Source organism: Somniosus microcephalus, chromosome 4 (genome assembly GCF_052327205.1).
Source record: "Somniosus microcephalus isolate GS21.2 chromosome 4, FLI_Smic_1.0, whole genome shotgun sequence".
Taxonomy (NCBI): domain Eukaryota; kingdom Metazoa; phylum Chordata; class Chondrichthyes; order Squaliformes; family Somniosidae; genus Somniosus; species Somniosus microcephalus.
The window spans coordinates 207,481,665-207,502,429 of NC_140990.1; the positions used below are offsets into that span (position 1 = coordinate 207,481,665).

Here is a 20,765-nt window from a genome sequence, read left to right on the forward strand (position 1 = left end):
GAAGAGAGTCCTTACAGGATGCGGCGTGGGAGGAAGTGTAATCACGGTATATATTCTTTTTCCTTCCTCTCTTACTTTTTACTTTCTTTCCAGTCCCCAAATTCAAAACTGTATGGTTCCACCTTGACAAATACAGCTTCTCAGCATTCAATGAGATGATATTGGCAGTGTACTCAAATTTCTGATAGTGCTTTTTAGCTGACTTGTTAGAGTTTGGGTTTTTTAACCTGTTTCCCTTTTAACAGTTATACCAAATTCCCCATAAATGACATGGGACTGTAGATCCTGGGGAGTTCGAGGTTATCAATGACCCTATTTTATAATAACACTGTGCACTAGCATTTATGTAAGATTCCCACTATGTCATTTATCAACTCTTTTTGCTCTCTTTATTTTCCTGCAAATGTTAACAAATATCCTTTCTTTTTCTAGATCTCCTTACACCATGTATCAATGGCAATGCATTTGTCATGCATAGAAGAATGTCCATTTTCATCATGCTTACGATAAGATACACTTCAATCTCATAAAATATTACTGCTGTCTTCAAAAACTCAGCAAAGGGTGCTCCCAATTGACTTAACTTAAAAATGATAACATGCAGTGGTAGCAACGCTGGGTAACACACCATCTTTCTGAGAATCAACTCAGCTAATGTCAGCAGAGTACATTATCTTGAGTTCTGCCTCCAGCAATGGGTGTTTTCAGGCCTGTACAGAGGAGACTGAAGAACATAAGAAATAGGAGCGGGAGTAGGCTGTATGGCCCATCGAGCCTGCTCCGCCATTCAGTAAGATCATGGCTGAACTTCTACATCAACTCGACTTTCCCGCCATATCCCTTGATTTATTTCGTGCCTGAAAATCTATCCATCACAGTCTAGAATGTACTCATCGACTGAGAATTCAGAACCCTCTGAGTGAAGAAGTTTCTCCTCATCTCAGTCCTAAATGGCCAACCCCTTATCCTGAGACTATGACCCCTAGCTCTAGCCTCTTCAGCCAGGAGATGCAGCCTCTCGGCATCTACCCTGTCAATCCTCCTCAGAATCTTATATGTTTCAATGAGATCACTTCTTACTCTTCTAAACTCCAGAGAGTATAGGCCCATTTTACACAATCTCTCCTCATAGGACAGCCTGATCATCCCAGGAATCAATCTAGTGAAACTTCATTGCACCCCCTCTAAGGCAAGTATATCCTTCCTTAGGTAAGGAGACCAAAACTGTACACAGTATTCTATGTGTGGTCATGCCAAAGCCCTATATAATTGCAGCAAGACTTCCTTACTCTTAGACTTTATTGCAAAGGGGTTGGAGTATAACATACCATTTGCTTTCCTAATTACTTGCTGTACCTGCATGTTAACTTTCTGTGATTTGTGTACAAGGACACCCAAATCCCTCTGAATACCAACATTTACCAGTCTCTCACTTTCTAAAAAAAATTCTGCTTTTCCATTCTTCCTGCCAAAGTGGGTATTTTCACACATTATACTCCATCTGCCACCTTCTTACCCAATCACTTAACCTGTCTATATCCCTTTGCAGCGTCCTCACAGCTTACTTTCCCACCTAACTTTGCTTCAGGTCGATGACCTTTCGTCATTGATTCTGACAAAAGGTCATCGACCTGAAACGTTAACTCTGTTTCTCTCTCCACAGATGCTGCCTGACTTACTGAGTATTTCCAGCATTTTCTGTTTTTATTTCAGATTTCCAGCTTTGCGGTATTTTGCTTTTATACTAGATCTAAAATAGGGCTGTTCCCTAGTTGGTTCCTCGACATATTGTTGTAGAAAACTGTTTCGAATGCATTCCATGAACTCGTCCTCCGAGCTACTTTTGCTAATTTGGTTTGCCCAGTCTATATGAAGATTAAAGTCCTCCATGATTATTGCATTACACTTCTTACATGCTCCTCTAATTTCCTGATTTATACTCTGTCTGACACTATGATTACTGTTAGTGGGCCTATAAACTACTCCAACCAGTGTTTTCTGTCCTTTGCTATTTCTTAGCTCCACCCATACTGATTCTACATCCTGATTATCTAGACTAAGATCCTTTCTCACTACTGTCTTTATTTTATCCTTTATTATCAGGGCTACTCCCCCTGCTTTTCCATTTTGCTTATCTTTTCTAGAAGTCAAGTACCCTGGAATATTTAGTTCTCATCCTTGGTCACCCTGCAACCACGTCTCAGTAGTGGCTATGAGATCAAACCCATTTATCTCTATTTGTGCCATTAATTCATCTATCTTGTTATGAATGCTCGTGCATTCAGATATAGCGCCTTTAATTTTAACTTTTTACTAGTTTTCCCTGATGTGACCTTAGTTGCTAATGCCGTATTACCGTTATTAAACTCTTTGTCCCTTCTTGACACAACCTGCTTGATTTAACCCAAATCGCTACTTTGCTCTACAAACTTGACTTTTCTCTTCAGACTTATACATTTACCCTTATCTGAACCCTCCCTCCCCCATATTAGTTTAAACCTCTATCTACTGCCCTAGTTATTCAATTCGCCAGGACATTGGTCCCAGCCTGGTTTAAGTGGAGTCCGTCCCAACAGAACAGCTCTTTCCCCAGTACTAGTATTATGCCCCATGAATTGAAACCTCTGCCTCCCACACCACTCTTCCAGCCATGCATTTAAACCTCAAATGTGTTTGTTCCTATGCCAATTTGCGAGTGGCTTAGGTAACAATCCACAGATTATTACCTGTGAGGTTCTATTTTTTAATTTGTACCATTGCTCCTCAAACTCCCTCAGCCGAACCTCATTCTTAGTTCTACCTATGTCGTTGGTTCCTATGTGGACCACAACAACTAGATCCTCCCCCTCCTTCTCCAAGTTCTTCAGCCACGAGAAGATGTCCTTAATCCTGGCACTGGGCAGGCAACACAGCCTTCTGGACTCCCAGTCGCAGCTGCAGAGAACAGTATCTATCCCCCTGACTATACTGTCCCCTACCACTACCACGTTCCTTTTCACTCCCCCCACTTGAATGGCCTCCTGTACTACAGTGCCATGGTCAATTTGCCCATTCTCCCCGCAGTCTTTATTTTCATCCACACCGGTAGCAAATACCTCGTACCTGTTGGACAAGGAGATTCCTCCACCACTACATCTGCGGTCCCCTTACCTGTCTGAGTCGCAATCACACCCTCCTGTCCCTGACCACTAACCAAATCTAAACCACTACCTAACCTAAGGAGTGTGACCACCTGTCCTGGGTCAAAATGTCCAGGTAACTCTCCCCCTCCCTGATGCATCGCAATGTCTGCACCTTGGACTCCAACTCAATAACAACTCCAAAGTTCCTCAAGTTGCAAACACTTACTGCAGATGTGGTTGGCTGGGACCCCGCTGCTCTCTACAAACTCCCACATGCTGCAGATGCGGCACACCGCCTGCACTGGCATCTCCATATAACCTTGTTTTATATATTTAATTAATTAAAGTTTTATGTAATTAATTCACTTGGTTTATTTTAAACTAATTAGTTCAACTAAAACGAGCACTTCCTTCCCCATCTGCACTGAATTACCATTCTCACCAAATTCTCAACTGCTAATTGCTTAACTGCTAACTGTCTTGCAGTTTTTAACATTCAAAGTTAAATTCTGAATGTTAAGATTAAATTTCAGTTTGACCTACTCACCAACTTACCAGAGAGTCCCACTCTCTCTCTAAATTCTCAACTTCCCACTCTGTTTATGACGCACACAGTTAACGTTGCGAGTTGTGCCTTGGAACATGCATTTCAAAGAAATGTCCATGTTTGCACTCATTGGCCCTGAAATTAGGATCGGGGGCTTGCCGCGCGTGCAAGCCCCCGATCTGCACTCACCCTGCACGCCGACATCTGAAGCCCGGGCCTGCTTGCATTTCCTGTCACAGGCCCGGTTCAGCTGTCGGCGCGATGTGCTAACCTGATCCAGCGGCGTAGTTAGTGCGATGTGCCGGCTGGGATCAGGTGAGCACTGTGCAGCCAATCAGGGGAGGGGCAAATCGTTCATGAGTTTGACAGTAAGTGCTGTCAAACTCATGAAAAGTATGGGCTGCCAAAACACTACTTTAACTTTAAATAAAATTTTTAAAAACATCCCACTGATTATAATAACTATAAATAAGTTTTTAAAAATGTTTTAAACAATTAATCAATTTTTTGAAAAAAATAATTTTTTAAAAAATAGGGTCTAAAACGAAGCTTACCATCCTGTAAATTCTTGAAAAATAACAAACCTGTGGAAAAAAAATTCTACATTGTACTAAAAGCCCACTTACCTGAAAAACTAAATACTTACGTCTTGTTTTTCCACGCGTAAAGACCGGAGGCCTTTACACGCGCGCAACTCTGGGGGGGGGGGGAAGGAATTTTACTGCGCACGCGCTGCCTGTGCAGTCACGCGCGTTCTGCCTCTGAACCCCTTCGTTCAGAGGACAGGAAATGCCGGTTTTCCCCACATGTGCTGTGCATGCTGAAAACCGGCATTTCCTCCGGCCAGACGCGTGAGTACCCCGACCGTAGTGCAAGTCATCAAAGAGTGCACTGAGTTTGGTTAAGTGTGAGAGTTCTTTAATTGTTATTTCTCTTTAAATCATTCTTGATAAGATTACTTAAGCAGTTTAAGTAAAGAGGAAAAGTTAAATATTTGGGATTCAGTTGGTTTAAGAAGAGTAAAACAAGGTTACACTGCAGTAGGAGTAAATTGGCACAGCAGGCAGTGGAAACCAGTTTTCTAACCAATCAGCAGGGGTGACTCATTTGGCTGTAAACAAACAAACAGTACAAAAAGACCAGGCTAGTGTGAGCAAGCACTGAGTGCAAGTCATCAAAGAGTGCTCTGAGTTTGGGTAGGTGTGAGTTAGGGTAAGTGGGGTGTTAGGTGCTCTTTTCAAACTTTAACTCCGTGGATTGTAGTTAATAAGGCCTTTCTGGTGCAGAGTGACTGTTGGTAAACCATTTAACTGGTGTAACTAGAGGGATTGATTTAATTTAAATCCAATTAATTAAAGGGGATACCAGCATCTAAAATCGGGCAGAGGGTGTCCATAACTAACAATAAAAAATTTAATTAATTACATAGAATGGAGCAGGTGATGTGTTACTGTTGCGAGATGTGGGAGCCGGTGGACCCCATTGAGGCTCACGGTGATTACGTCTGTGACAAGTGTCTGCTGCTACAGGAACTCCAGCTCCGTGTTGATGAGCTGGAGTCTGAGCTTCAGACACTGCGACACATCAGGGAAGGGGAGAAGTACCTGGACTCTGTGTATCAGGAGGTGGTCACACCTATGAAGTTAATTAATTCAGATGTAGCCCATGGTCAGGGACAGGACGGTGTGACTACGAGTGAGGCAGGTACGGGGATCCAGGAGGTAGAGCTGGAGGAGCCGCAGCCCTTGCTCTTGTCCAACAGGTTCGAGGTTCTTACTCCCTGTGGGGACAGGAGCAGGGACTGCAGGGAGGATGAGCAACCTGGCCACAGCACCGTGGAACGGGGGGCCATTCAAGAGGGGGGAGTAAATAGAAATGTTGTAGTGGTAGGGGATAGTATTATTAGGGGGATAGATAGAGCTCTCTGCAGCCGAGAGCGAGAGTCCCGAAGGCTGTGTTGCCTACCCGGTGCCAGGGTTAAGGACATTTCCTCTGGGCTGGAAAGCAACTTGCAGTGGGAGGGGGTGGACCCAGTTGTCGTGGTCCATGTTGGTATAAACGACGTAGATAGGACTAGGAAGCCGGTTCTGTTAAAGGAGTATGAGCAGCTAGGGGTCAAATTAAAAAACAGAACCTCAAGGGTAATAAGCCACGAGCGAATTTGGCTAGGACAAATAAAATTAGAGAGTTAAATGTGTGGCTCAAAGACTGGTGTGGGAGAAATGGGTTTTGCTTCCTGGGACACTGGCACCAGTACTGGGGCAGGAGGGAGCTGTTCCATTGGGACGGGCTTCACTTGGCCAGTGCTGGGACTAGAGTCCTGGCGGATCATATAACTAGGGCTGTAGAGAGGGCTTTAAACTAACTAGTGGGGGGGAGGTTCCTAGAGAGCAAATAATAAAAATGACAACAGAGAAGGTCATAGATTTAGGTAGCAGTAGGGAAATTAAAAACCAGAGCGTGTCAAGAAGGGGCAGAAGGTATGGAGTAAAAGGTAAAGTAATAAAAAGGGCAAAAGCAGGAACTAAGTGTCACAAAACATATTTGAAAGTTCTCTATCTGAATGCACGTAGCATTCGTAACAAAATAGACGAGTTAATGGCACAAATAACTACATATGGGTATGATCTTGTGGCCATTACAGAAACATGGCTGCAGGGTGACAATGCCTGGGAATTAAACATACCAGGTTATTTAACGATCAGGAAGGACAGGCAGGAAGGCAGGGGAGGTGGGGTGGCTATGTTAATAAAGGAAGGAATCACTGTAATACAGAGAAATGATATTGGGTCAAAAGATCAGGATAATGAAACAGTTTGGGTGGAGGTAAGGAATAATAAGGGGAAAAAAACACTGGTGGGCGTAGTCTATAGGCCTCCGAACAGTTGCAACTCTGTTGGACGGAGTATTAATCAGGAAATAGTTGAGGCTTGTAATAAGGGAACATCTATAATTATGGGGGATTTTAGCTATCATATTAATTGGACAAATCAAATTGGGCAGGGCTGCCTTGAGGATGAGTTCATTGAGTGTATTAAGGATGGGTTTCTTGAGCAGTATGTAACTGAACCGACCAGGGGGCAAGCAACCTTAGATCTGGTCCTGTGTAACGAGACAGGATTAATTAAAAATGTCCTAGTAAAGGATCCCCTTGGAATGAGTGACCATAACATGGTTGAATTCCATATTCAATTAGAGGGTGAGAAGGTTGGATCTCAAACAAGCATGCTAAGCTTGAATAAAGGAGACTATGAAGGTATGAGAGTGGAATTGAGTAGAGTGGATTGGGAAAATAGATTAAAGGGTAAGACGATACATGATCAGTGGTGTACAGAGTTATTTTACAACTTCCAAAAAATATATATTCCACTGAGAAGAAAAGGGTGTAAAAGACAGCCATCCATGGCTAAGTAAAGAAATTAAGGATAGTATTCGACTAAAAACAAGGGCATATAAGGTAGCCAAATCTAGTGGGAGGATAGAGGATTGGGAAAACTTTAAAAGACAGCAAAAAATAACAAAAAGATTGATTAAGAAAGGGAAGATAGATTATGAAAGTAAATTAGCAAAAAATATAAAAACAGATAGTAAGAGTTTTTATAGTTATATAAAAAGAAAAAGGGTGGCTAAAGTAAATGTTGGTCCCTTAGAGGATGAGACCGGGAAATTAATGGTGGGAAATATGGAGATGGCAAAAACACTGAATGAATATTTTGTATCAGTCTTTACAGTAGAGGACACTAAGAATATCCCAACACTGGACAAACAGGGGGCTATAGGGGGGGAGGAGCTAAACACGATCAAAATCACTAAGGAAGTGGTACTCGGTAAAATAATGGGACTCAAGGCGGATAAATCACCTGGACCTGATGGCTTACATCCTAGGGTCTTGAGGGAAGTGGCGGTCGGGATTGTGGATGCATTGGTAATAATTTTCCAAAACTCCCTTGACTCAGCAAAGGTCCCGGCAGACTGGAAAACTGCTAATGTAACACCCTTATTTAAAAAGGGCAGTAGACAGAAGGCTGGAAACTATAGACCGGTTAGCCTAACATCTGTGGTAGGTAAAATTTTGGAGTCCATTATTAAGGAGACAGTAACAGGACATTTGGATAATCATAATTTAATAGGACAAAGTCAGCATGGTTTTATGAAGGGGAAGTCATGTTTGACAAATTTGCTGGAGTTCTTTGAGGAAGTAACATATAGGGTGGATAAAGGGGAACCAGTGGACGTAGTGTATTTAGACTTCCAAAAGGCATTTGACAAGGTGCCACACAAAGGATTATTGCTTAAGATAAAAAATCACGGGATTGGGGGTAATATTCTGGCATGGATAGAGGATTGGCTATCTAACAGAAGGCAGAGAGTTGGGATAAATGGTTCATTCTCAGACTGGCAATCAGTAACAAGTGGTGTTCTGCAGGGGTCAGTGCTGGGTCCCCAACTCTTTACAATCTATATTAACGATTTGGAGGAGGGGACCGAGTGTAACATATCAAAGTTTGCAGATGATACTAAGATGGAAGGGAAAGTAGTGAGTGAGGAGGACATAAAAAACCTGCAAGGGGACATAGACAGGCTAAGTAAGTGGGCAGAGATTTGGCAGATGGAATACAATACTGGAAAGTGTGAGGTTATGCACTTTGGCAGGAAAAATCGTAGAGCAAGTTATTATCTTAATGGCAAGAAACTGGAAAGTACTGAAGTACAAAGGGATCTGGGGGTCCTGGTGCACGAAACTCAAAAGGTTAGTATGCAGGTGCAGCAAGTGATTAAGAAGGCCAATGGAATGTAGGCTTTCATTGCTAGGGGGATAGAATATAAAAATAGGGAGGTATTGCTTCAGTTGTACAAGGTGTTGGTGAGACCGCACCTGGAATACTGCATACAGTTTTGGTGTCCATACTTAAGAAAGGACATACTTGCTCTCGAGTCAGTACAAAGAAGGTTCACTCGGTTAATCCCGGGGATGAGGGGATGGACATATGAGGAGAGGTTGAGTAGATTGGGACTCTACTCATTGGAGTTCAGAAGAATGAGAGGCGATCTTATTGAAACATATAAGATTGTGAAGGGGTTGGATCGGGTGGATGCGGGGAGGATGTTCCCGATGATGGGTGAAACTAGAACTAGGGGGCATAGTCTTAGAATAAGGGGCTGTTCTTTCAAAACTGAGATGAGGAGGAACTACTTCACTCAGAGGGTGGTAGGTCCATGGAATATGCTGCCCCAAAAAGCTGTAGAAGCTAAATCATTACATAAATTTAAAACAGAAATAGACAGTTTCCTAGAAGTAAAGGGAATTAAGAGTTACGGGGAGCGGGCAGGAATTTGGACATGAGTCTAGGTTCGGATCGGACATGGCCCTGTGGGTAGCGGAGCGGGCCCAGGGCCCGTGTAGCCTGATCCTGATCCTAATTCGTGTGTCTAATTCTGTTAGATTCAGGAGATGGTTCTGTGATAGTAGATTGGTGGTTAGGATCAGATCAGCCATGATCTTATTGAATGGCGGAGCAGGCTCGAGGGGCTGATTGGCCTACTCCTGCTCCTATTTCTTATGTTCTTATGTTCTTATACTGCATCTGCCATGCTTCTGCCCAATCACCCAACCTGTCCAAATCATACTGGAGTTTCTCGGCATCCTCCTCACAGCACACATGACCACCCAGCTTTGTGTCGTCTGCAAACTCTATCCAATTCAATACCTTGCCCCCAATCCCATGTGCCTTAATTTTACATGCTAATCTCTTATGCGGGACCTTATCGAAAGCCTTTTTAAAATCCAAATACACCACATCCACTGGTTCTCCCTTATCTATTTTACCAGTTACATCCTCAAAAAATTCCAGTCGATTAGTCGAGCACGATTTACCTTTTGTAAATCCATGTTGACTTTGTCTGATCCTGTCACTTTTTTCCAAGTGCTCTGCTATTACATCCTTTATAATGGACTCTAGCATTTTCCCCACTACCGATGTCAGGCTTACCGGTCTGTAATTCCCCATTTTCTCTCTACCACCCTTTTTGAACAGTGGGGTAACATTAGCTGCCCGCCAATCCATGGGTACTGTTCCAGGGTGTATCGAATTTTGGAAGATGACCAGCAATGCATCTGCTATTTCTAGGGCCACTTCCTTAAGTACCCTAGGATGTAGATTATCAGGCCCTGGGGATTTATCGGCCCTCAATCCCATCAATTTCCCTAACACCATTTCCCTACAAATACTGATTTCTATCAGTTTCTCCCTGTCATTAGACCCTATGTTCCCCGACCTCTCTGGGAGGTTATTTGTGTCCTCCTTTGTGAAGACAGAACCAAAGTATGTATTTAATTGGTCTGCAATTTCTTTGTTCCCCATTATAAATTCCCCTGATTCTGACTGCAAGGGACCTACGCTTGACTTCACCAATCTTTTTCTCTTCACATATGTATAAAAGCTTTTACAGTCAGTTTTTATGTTCCCTGCACGCTTACACTCATACTCTATTTCCCCCCCTCTTAATTAATCCCTTTGTCCTCCTTTGCTGAATCCTAAACTACTCCCACTCCTCAGGTTTACTGCTTTTTCTGGCCAATTTATATGTCCTCTCCTTGGATCTTATGCTATCCCTAATTTCCCTTGTTAGCCACGGTTGAGTCACCTTTTTTGTTTTATTTTTATGCCAAACTGGGATGAACAAATTCTGTACTTCATCCATGCGATCTTTGAATGTTTGCCATTGCCTATCCACCGTCAACCGTTTGAGTGACATTCGCCAATCAATCCTACCCAACTCTCACCTCATACCATCGTAGTCTCCTTTATTTAAATTCAGGACCCTAGTCTCTGAGTCAAATATTTCACTCTCCATCTTAATGAAGAATTCTATCATATTATGATCGTTCTGACCCAAGGGGCCTCACACAACAAGATTGCTAATTAATCCTTTCTCATTACATAATACCCAGTCTAAGATGGCCTGATCTCCAGTTGGTTCCTCGACATATTGGTCCAGGAAACCATCCCGTATACACTCTAGGAATTCCTCCTCCACAGTATATTGTTACTAATTTGGTTAGCCCAGTCTATATGTAGATTAAAGTCACCCATGATAACTGCTGTGCCCTTATTGCACACTTCTCTAATTTCCCATTTAATGCCATCCCCGACCTCCGCGTTACTGTTTGGAGGTCTATATACCACTCCCACTAACGTTTTCTGCCCCTTGTATTTTTCAGTTCTACCCATACAGATTCCACATCATCAGAGCTAATATCCTTCCTTTCAATTGTGTTAATCCCCTCTTTAACCAGCAATGCTACCCCACCTCCTTTTCCTTTTTGCCTATCTTTCCTGAATATTGAATACCCCTGGATGTTGAGTTCCCAGCCTTGGCCACCGTGGAGCCATGTTTCTGTAATCCCAATCATATCATATTCGTTTACCTCTATTTGTGTAGCTAATTCATCCACCTTATTACGAATGCTCCTCGCATTAAGACACAAAGCCTTCAGGCTTGTTTTTTTAACGCTCTTAGATCTTTTAGAATTATTATTTACTGTGGCCATGTTTGATTTAAACCCTTGATTTCTCTGCCTGCCACTTTTGTTTTTCTCCTTCCTGTCTTTTGCTTTATATTTATGTAAAATTAAAACAGGTTAAGTTATACTTAGAAAATAAAATCTGATCATTTCTCCAAATCCTCGTACCTTGAGTAGTAAGACACAGGTTTACTATTCCCCCACATGGCAATTTCCTCATTTCAAAATCGATGTTAGAAGGCTGCTTCTCCATAACGAGGGAGGGAAATCAAAGAATTAAATGACTCTTGTGTGCCCTTGAGCAACTGGCTCATAAGTATTTTTAAAAGCCATGGGGAAGGTCATCCAGATACCACCTTTACAGGAGATTGCCGCATACCATGAGGAGATTTGGAGAGAAGAAGACAAGGAATTATCTAAAACTGAGAATTGAAATAGAAAGAAAATCTCTTCAGCTGTAGAAGGATGCTTGAGAACATGTTGAGTGGGTGTTTTCAGCAGTTGAGTGGGAGAGGGTTAAATATCAGCAGAAGTAGATCTAAGCTGCCTAGTAATTCGATTGAAGTCAAATGGATTCTGTTGTTTGTGCCAAGGGTGGCTCTTGGAAACTGCAATCACCAGAGCATTAATTATGTAGGATCCAGAGTTTGTTTTCTGTATTTGTGATCTTGGATATATCTCTTTGAAGTGTGCACCTACTATAAACTCTTACCATATCCCTAGTGTGTTCGTAGTTTCAGAACCCCTGCTAGACATTATTTTTTTTTTAAAGTTAAACTCTAATTGTTGACAGCATGTAATAAATAATACTTTCTGAATAAAATGTATTTTGTGACAATAGGCATCTGTGACTAATTTAAAGAAATCCTTTGTTGTGCCATTGGCCTACATATGGTAAAATTTCAAATCTAGGAACAATCAAGCCCACTCAGAATTCAGTTTCAATTATTTCCCCATATCTTTTTTAAATATTTAAATTAAAAAGAAGACAGCTATGCAATAGTTACCATCTTTGTAAACAGAATTATTATCAAAATAATACTTTGGATGGATGGATGAATTTCAACATTTGGAAAAATCCACAGTATTAAGTTAAAGGATCCAAAAGAGGGATCCTCCCAATGTATACATTTGTTTTTTATGTGGATTGAGTTGCTCTCACCTTATTCTCAACATGGCTCTAGTTGTGCCCAGTTTACACACAAAAGAAGCTACAGCCAAAAGATCTTCCCCACATTGTCAGAGGAAGAATGACTTGCAATCTTATCAGTGTGTTGTGTGCCATGTGGAAATGCACTGTAAACTTCCAAAGCAGACTCCTTGGGCTGGATTTTGAGGAGGCGGGACTGCTGGGAAAATCCCCAAAAATGGGAGCGGTTCCTAAACCCACCCCCAACCCGCCTCCAACCAATCTTCCCGGGAGTCGGGTCCCCAATTTGCGCAGGGTCCCGACTCCTAGAGGCGGGAAGAAGATTGCAGCCACTTAACTGCCTGTTAACAGGCAGTTAAGAGGCTTTTTCCCATTTTTCCACTGCTGCTGCGGGCTTCCTGACATCTGGGAACCCCGCCAGGGTAAGTGAGGCATGATGTGGGTCTACTGTAATTTTTTATGTGTATATATGACAGCTGCAGAAGTGGTTTAAAGAATTCAATGGGACACTGGTGAGTATCAGAGGTAAGGAAAAGTTATGAAAGTAATTTTTTATGTGTTTAGATGTTTCTGTAGGTGACAAGCTGTGAAGTGTTTGTGTAGGCTCATGTCATCGGGAGAAGTAACAGATGGCTTCTGCAGCCAGACACCTTGCAGAATATTCAGACCTCAGATGGAGTCACGTAGAACATTTTAGACCCAATTTTTCCAAAGCTTCGACTGAAACCTGTTGTGGGTCAGAAAATCAGATGCGTATCCAGTTTGTGGGCACCCAGTTTTCCCATGGGTAGTTTGCTACTAATATACGTGGGCCTCATTTCTGTATTAAAATTTAGTTTAAACGGTCCAACATTGACTTTTCTAACTTTGGTGAGCCACTGCCCATGTAAACTGGGCCCTTAGGATTTCACAATCTTGGCCTGCTTAAGCAGGTTTCTGAAAGGAATTTTGTTGTTGATAAAAGTTGTTGTTCCTTTTTGCAGTTTGAATTGCATTTTGCTGGATATTCTGCCATTTTTGCATTTTAAGAGTTTCTTCCTGCCATTGCTTTCCTTCATTATTTTTGATTGCTGATGGCATTTAAATCACGCTATACCATTAGCAGCTGTGCCTTTCAGCCGTATAGGCACTAAGCTCTGGAATTCCCTCCATAAACCTCCTCGCCTTTCTACTCCTCTCTCCTCCTTTAACACCCTTCTTAAAACCTACTTCTTGGACCAAGCTTTAGTCAACTCTCCTAATATCTTTTTTTGGCTTGGAGTCAGTTTTTTTCTGATTCTGCCAAAGGACATGGTAACACACCCTAGCAGGGACTCAACATCTTCAGGAGAAGGGGAAAAAATTGTCAAAAATGGAGTGGGAAAAAAACCCACTTTGGACAAGGGGGCTCCTTGTATGATAACTGTTTTCCAGATTTATTTTATGATTTGGGATCAAAAGGTGGATTGTTCTTGAAAATCCAAGAAAGTTCTGAAATGCTTAGTATTGGATAAGTACCCTTCAGGGAAATATTTTAAATAGTTTTGCTCTTAGAAAACACACAATCACACACCTGCTCACTGATGCCCAGTTTGGAATCAGTCAGGACCACTCTGCTCCAGACCTTATTACAGCCTTAGTCCAAACATGGACAAAAGAGCTGAATTCCAGAGGTGAGGTGAGAGTGACTGCCCTTGACTGAAGTCGATTGGAATCGGGGGGAAAACTCTCCACTGGCTGGAGTCATACCTAGCACAAAGGAAGATGGTTGTGGTGGTTGGAGGTCAATCATCACAGCCCCAGGACATCGCTGCAGGAGTTCCTCAGAGCAGTGTCCTAGACCCAACCATCTTCAGCTGCTTCATCAATGACCTTCCCTCCATCATAAGGTCAGAAGTGGGGATGTTCGCTGATGACTACACAGTGTTCAGTTCCATTCGCAACTCCTCAGATAATGAAGCAGTCCATGCCTGGACGACATTCAGGCTTGGGCTGATAAGTGGCAAATAACATTCGCGCCACAAAAGTGCCAGGCAATGACTATCTCCAACAAATGAGCTTCTAACCACTGCCCCTTGACACTCAATGGCATTACCATCAACGAATCCCCCACCATCAATATCCTGGGTGGGTCACCATTGACCAGAAACTTAACTGAACCAGTCACATAAATCCTTTGGCAACAAGAGCAGGTCAGAGGCTGGGTATTCTGTGGCGAGTGTCTCACCTCATGACTCCCCAAAGCCTTTCCACCATCTACAAGGCACAAGTCAGGAGTGTGATGAAATACTCTCCACTTGCCTGGATGAGTGCAGCTCAACACTCAAGACGCTCGACAACATTCAAGATAAAGCAGCCTGTTGGATTGGCACCCCATCCACCACCTTAAACATTCACTCCCTCCACCACCGGCGTACCGTGGCTGCAGTGTGTACCATCTACAAGATGCACTGCAGCAACTCGCCAAGGCTTCTTCAGCAGCACCTCCCAAACCCGCAACCTTTACCATCTAGAAGGACAAGGGCCGCAGGTGCATGGGAACACCACCACCTCCCAAGTTCCCCTCCAAGTCACACACCATCCTGACTTGGAAGTATATCGCCAATCCTTCATTGTCGCTAGGTCAAAATCCTGGAACTCCCTTCCGAACATCACTGTGGGAGTACCTTCACCTCACGGACTGCAGCGGTTCAAGAAGGCGGCTCACCACCACCTTCTCAAGGGCAATTAGGGATTGGCAATAAATGCTGGCCTTGCCAGCGATGCCCACATCCCAGGAACGAATATAAAAAAATATGTAATCTGTGGGTTGACAGCAAACTGTAAAGCTAGTGCTTGCCACTACATAGTTTAGGAGAAGGTGATGATATACTGGTGTAGAATGTACTTTTTGTCAGTTATTTGTATTGCAGAAGCTTGATGCAGTAAGTTCACTGTAACTACAGAAAACACTCACAGATGTAACGCTTGTGTGATTTAACAACTGTTTTCCCCCTCTCCATTTGTCAATCAGAAGCAGTGTGAAGTGTATGTTCTGATGCCCAGCTCCTGGAAGGTTTTCTGTGTTTGCTACCATCATCCACCCCATGGTGAAGTCTTCAATTTTATGACTCTACTTAGTCTACAGGTTTAACAGAAATGATTGAATGATAAAAAATAAAGGCCAAACAACTTGCATGAGTAAAGCTGCAGGACTCTGATGCTTTCTATCCTGGCTGGAGTTGTATCTGGCAATAATCTTTAAATATCATATTTTCACATATGGCATATTTCAGAGTGTGTGAGTATAGCAGCTGCTGGTAACTTCTTTCATGCTCTGTTGGCTGGAGGACAGAGTAATACCACTTTAAAAGTTGTTGCTGATTAAAATTAACACGCGGGCGAGTATGAGAAACACAGTGGCAGATTGAAAGAGACAATTTAGCATTTCTCTCCGCCCCCCCCACCCCACAGGACTTTGGAGATGAAAGGGAGGTTGGAGATGGGATGGTAGTTTGCAAGGACAGAGGAGTCAAGGGTGGATTTTTTGAGAAGTGGGGGTGATGATGATAGTGGTTTTGAAAGGGAGGGTGACAGTACCTGAGGAGAGGGAACCGTTTACAATGTCGGCTAACATGGGGGCCAGGAAGGGAAGTTGGGTTGTCTGCTGTTTAGTAGGAATAGGGTCGAGGGAGCAGGACGTGGGTCTCATGGATAGGATAGGCTCAGAGAGTGCATGAGGGGAGATAGGAGAGAAACTGGAGAAAGATGCGGTTCAGGGCTAGGGCAGCAAGGAGTGTTGGATCGTGATCTGCAGCCGTTGTAAAATTGTAGATATTACCATGGGTTGGGAGTCCAAAGCATTTTCTTAATTCTACATTGCTATGCTTTACCAGTGAAGTGCCATATATGAATTACAATACAACTCCATTTTAGCTCATTTATTCAGCAAAAGTGTCACTTTGGAACTGGAATCAAATGATGCAGGTAAAAGCAAACCAGTGAGACTATATTAGCATAGAAGGGGCAATGGCACAAATTGGAATTTTATAATTAGCACAGAGAATGTACATCAGCTGGACTATGGTCATACAGAAATATCCTTCAGTGTTGCCAAATTTGCCTCAAGTTTGTGAAATTCACCCGTAAGAAACAACTGCACTGCATTATTAGCATTCACATAATCATAGAGCTTTACAGGTGGCAATTTGGCCCATCATGCCTGTGAGCCAGCGCTCACGGAAAGAACTATGCACTTAGTTCTATTTCCCTGTCATTTTCCCAAACCCTTTTAAAATTGTCTTTTTCAAATACTTATACTCTTCCCTTTTAAAATCAATTGTGCCTTTTGCTTCCAACATTGCTTCATGTCCTAAAAAATCTCTGGATAAAAAGTTTCTCCTAATGTCTCCTTTTTTTCTATTGGTGGTGATAAATTTATGCCCTCTAGTTACTGACTCACCAATCAGTGGAAATAGTTTTTTCCTTATTTACCTTATCAAAATCCCTCTTAATTGTGCACACCTCTATCAAATCTCCTCTTAACCTTCTCTGTTCTAATGATAATTGGTCCAGTTTTCTACTCTCATCTCAAAACCACAAAGTTCTCATCCCTGATATCTTGGTGACTATCTTCTATACCCTCTCTATGGCCTTGGCACCCTTCGTAAAGTAGAGCACCCGAAACTGGATACAGTATTCTAACCATAATCAATAACTGATATAAGTTTAGCATTATCTCATTGCTTATGTACTCTACGCCCCTATTTATGAAAGCTAGGATCCAATATACAATTTGTACAACTTTATCAACTTGTTCTCCCACTTTTTTAAAGATTTGTGTATTGGAAACTCCGAAGTGTCTTCATTCCTTTTAAAGTCTTCCTTTAATGTTTATGTCCAAGCCTTAATTTTTCCTCATAAAATGTATCACGCCACATCTCTCTGCGTTACATTTCAGTTGACATCTGTCCAATCTACTAGCCTATCTGTGTCTTTGTGAAATCACTGACGATCCTTTTCAGTTAATCAGTCTCTATTTTAGTGTTGTCTGCAAATGTTGATATTGTGCCCCTATAACCAGCTCGTCTATATATGAATAAAGAAGGTCAATGGACCCAACACTGACTCCTGAGGAATGCTAGTGTTTATGTATCCCCAGTCCAATAAACATCCATTCACCGCTACTCTCAGTTTTATATCCTTCAACCAATTTCCAATCTGTGTGGCCCCAATTCCTATAATACCATGGACCTTAATTTTATCCGCAAGCCTCTTGTGCAGCACCTTGTCTTTTAGATCCGTGGTTCAGTGGATAAATAATCACACGGATGCTGTACATTAACAAATAACAGGTCTTTACTGGAGGAGGGTAATCTCTAGACTGGGGTACAGAGGCATGCGCACAGCTTATATACCGGTGTGGTTACTGCCGGTACTACAGTACACAGGAGCTGTAAAAAGTAATTCTGACTTAAAGGCACATACACTACAATTCCTCCCTTTTTAGATTAATAATACCCCCTTAATCCTCAAATAACAATTACATTTTTACATGTACGTTCAATAACAAAAGTCCATTTATAGATTCAGTCTTTGGGGCGGCTTCCTGACCCTTTCGGGATAGCGCCTTTCCAGAGGTTCTTGTTCTTGGTGCAGAGGCGATTCTGACCCCTTTTCATCGGGTAGTTCATCGGGTTCCACTGCTACTGGGTCTGAAGTAGATGCTACCGGTATGTCGGGTTCATCCCCAGGTACTCGAGACATGGGGTTGACGCATTCCTGTGACGCTAAGATCTGATCGACGTGGCGTCTCACAATGTTCTCCCCGACATCCACTGTGTACATTAATGGCCCCTGCCTTGTACATATCGTTCCGGGTTGCCACTTCTCTGTTCGATAGTCCCGGGCCAAGACTGGTTGCCCTACATTGAAGCACCTTGTCGGCTTCTCGTTGATGTGCTGGAATTGTTTGTCCTCAACATTTCTTCGCACATTTGGTCTGAGCAAGTCCAGATGAGATCTCAACCTTCGGTTAAAGAACATCATGGCCGGTGTCTGGTTGGTAACTGCATGTGTCGCGTTTCGGTAGGCTAATAAGAAATTGTCCATCTTATGCTGTAGTGGAATTTCCTCGTCGCACATGGCCTTTATCGCCTTCTTAAAGGTTTGTACGAACCTCTCAGCCAATCCATTGGTGGCTGGATGATACGGGGCGGATGTGTAATGCCTTACCCCATTCCTTTTCATGAATTTTTAGAACTCATCGGACACAAACTGTGGTCCATTATCAGACCAGATCTGCTCTGGCAAACCGTTTCTGGCAAATATGGTCCGTAGGACTGCAATCGTTTTCTCTGTAGTGGTTGAAGACATCTTTATCACCTCAGGCCACTTTGAATGAGCATCCACTGCTATTAAGAACATTGAGTCCATGAATGGACCAGCGAAATCAATGTGCACCCGTTGCCATGGAGAGGAGGGCCACTCCCATGGGTGTAGAGGGGCATGTGGTGGTGCATTTTGGACCTTCTGACATCCTAAGCAGCTCTTAGTTAGGTCTTCGATTTGTTGATCGATTCCCGGCCACCACACATAAGCCCTAGCAAGGCTTTTCATTTTCACTCCCCCCAGATGACCTTCATGTAGCTCATTTAGCACTCTCTCCCTTAACTTGGGTGGAATCACCACTCTGGATCCACACATCACTGTCCCCTGGCATACTGAGAGCTGTTCTCTTCTGGATGAGAATGCTGGCAACAGTGAGTCGCCATGTGCTGGCCATCCCCTCACCGTCAATTCATATACCCGTGACAGCGTCAAATCATTGCGGGTCATCCAAATAACACTGGGTCCCTGGAATCCCTTGCAGGACCTGATCCATCGCCCTTTGCCAGATAGCCGGAGCCGAGGCTACTCCAAATACCAGCCGGTTGTATTGATAGAGACCTTTATGGGTGTTGATCGTAAGGTAATGTTTCGAAGCTTCTTCTACCTCCATTTGCAAGTACGCCTGGGCTAGATCAATTTTGGTGAAGCGTTTACCACCAGATAGCAAGGCGAAAATATCCTCAATTCGTGGAAGCGGATATTGCACCGTGTGAAGGACTGGGTTCACTGTCACCTTAAAATCCCCACAGATGCGGACCTTCTTTGGTTCTCCAGGCGTATTACTCAACGACCTCTTCATTACAGGAACGATGGGTGTAGCCCACTCGCTCCAGTCCACTTTGGACAGTACTCCTGAACGTTCCAACCCTTCCAGCTGTGCTTCAACCGCTGGTCTGATCGCATAAGGCACTGGTCTGGCCTTCAGAAACTTTGGGCTTGCATTTTCCTCTATTTTAATTGTTGCTGTTATTCCTTTTAGTGTTCCTAGTCCCTCCTGGAATACTTCTTTTGCGTCAGTTAGCATTTTTGACAGTCATCCAGGTGTGGCGTCGTCATCCTTTTTGGCCTCAACCTTCAGTGCCTGTATGGAATGCCAATCCAATTGTATCTTCCGGATCCATTCATGTCCTAGCAGTGGTGGTCCTCCATTTGGCAATACATATATATCCATTTTAGGTATTTCCTGACCTTTATATGTCACTTTCACCCTTATTTTCCCTTTGGGGTAGACTTTTTGCCCCGTATACGTCTTCAAGACAATCTCTGTAGCTTTCAAGGGTATGTGTGAAAATAGCTGCTTGTAGTCTCTTTGATTTATGACTGTTAGAGCTGACCCTGTGTCCAATTCCATTTCCACTTGGACTCCGTCTATCTTGAGTGTAACCCAGATGGTCTGGTGATCCTCCATTTCGGTTGCCTTATGTAGTTTCAGACAACCCAGCTCCTTGCTTCCGGAGTCTGTGTCACTTTTCTGTTCGTCTGAACCACTGTCCATCACATGGTGTACCTTTTTGTACTTCTCCTGTGGAGATTTCTTACTGTTGGTTTTCTTCCCAGACCTGCAGACTCTTGCTATGTGTCCTGCTTTCCCACACTGTCTGCACACTTGGTCCTTGAACCAACAATCTTTCTGGTCATGTGTTGTTCTGCCGCAGCGATAGCACTTCCCTGTTCCATAGGTCATTTCGTTGGTGCCATATTCTTGCGGTCTCTGTTGTATCTCTGCAGCACCCCTTGCGGCTGCTTCGTGTGATACTGCCATACTGAAAGCTTTGTCCAGCGTAAGGTCCTTTTCTGATAGAAGCCGTTTCTGGGTTCCTTCACTTTGTAGCCCACACACAAACTTGTCCCTTAACGTGTCTGCTAGTCCCGCTCCAAACTGGCAGTATTTCGATAGCTTGCGCAGTTCCGTTAGGTACTCAGCATTGCTTTCGTCTTTGTGTTGGTTCCTTTTATGGAACTTAAATCGTTCTGCTATCAGCAGCGGTGTGGGGTTTAAGTGGTCCTGTAGGATTTCTACTATGCTTTCAAAATTCTTGTTTACCGGCTTCTCTGAGGTTATTAGATTTCACA

General features: G+C 43.1%; 1 protein-coding gene across 5 annotated transcripts in view; it reads left to right on the forward strand.

The window, feature by feature from the left end:
* The window catches only part of LOC147120179 (diacylglycerol kinase beta-like), a 752,216-nt gene that overhangs the window by 394,744 nt on the left and 336,707 nt on the right, over positions 1 to 20,765 (forward strand). The window lies entirely within an intron of this gene.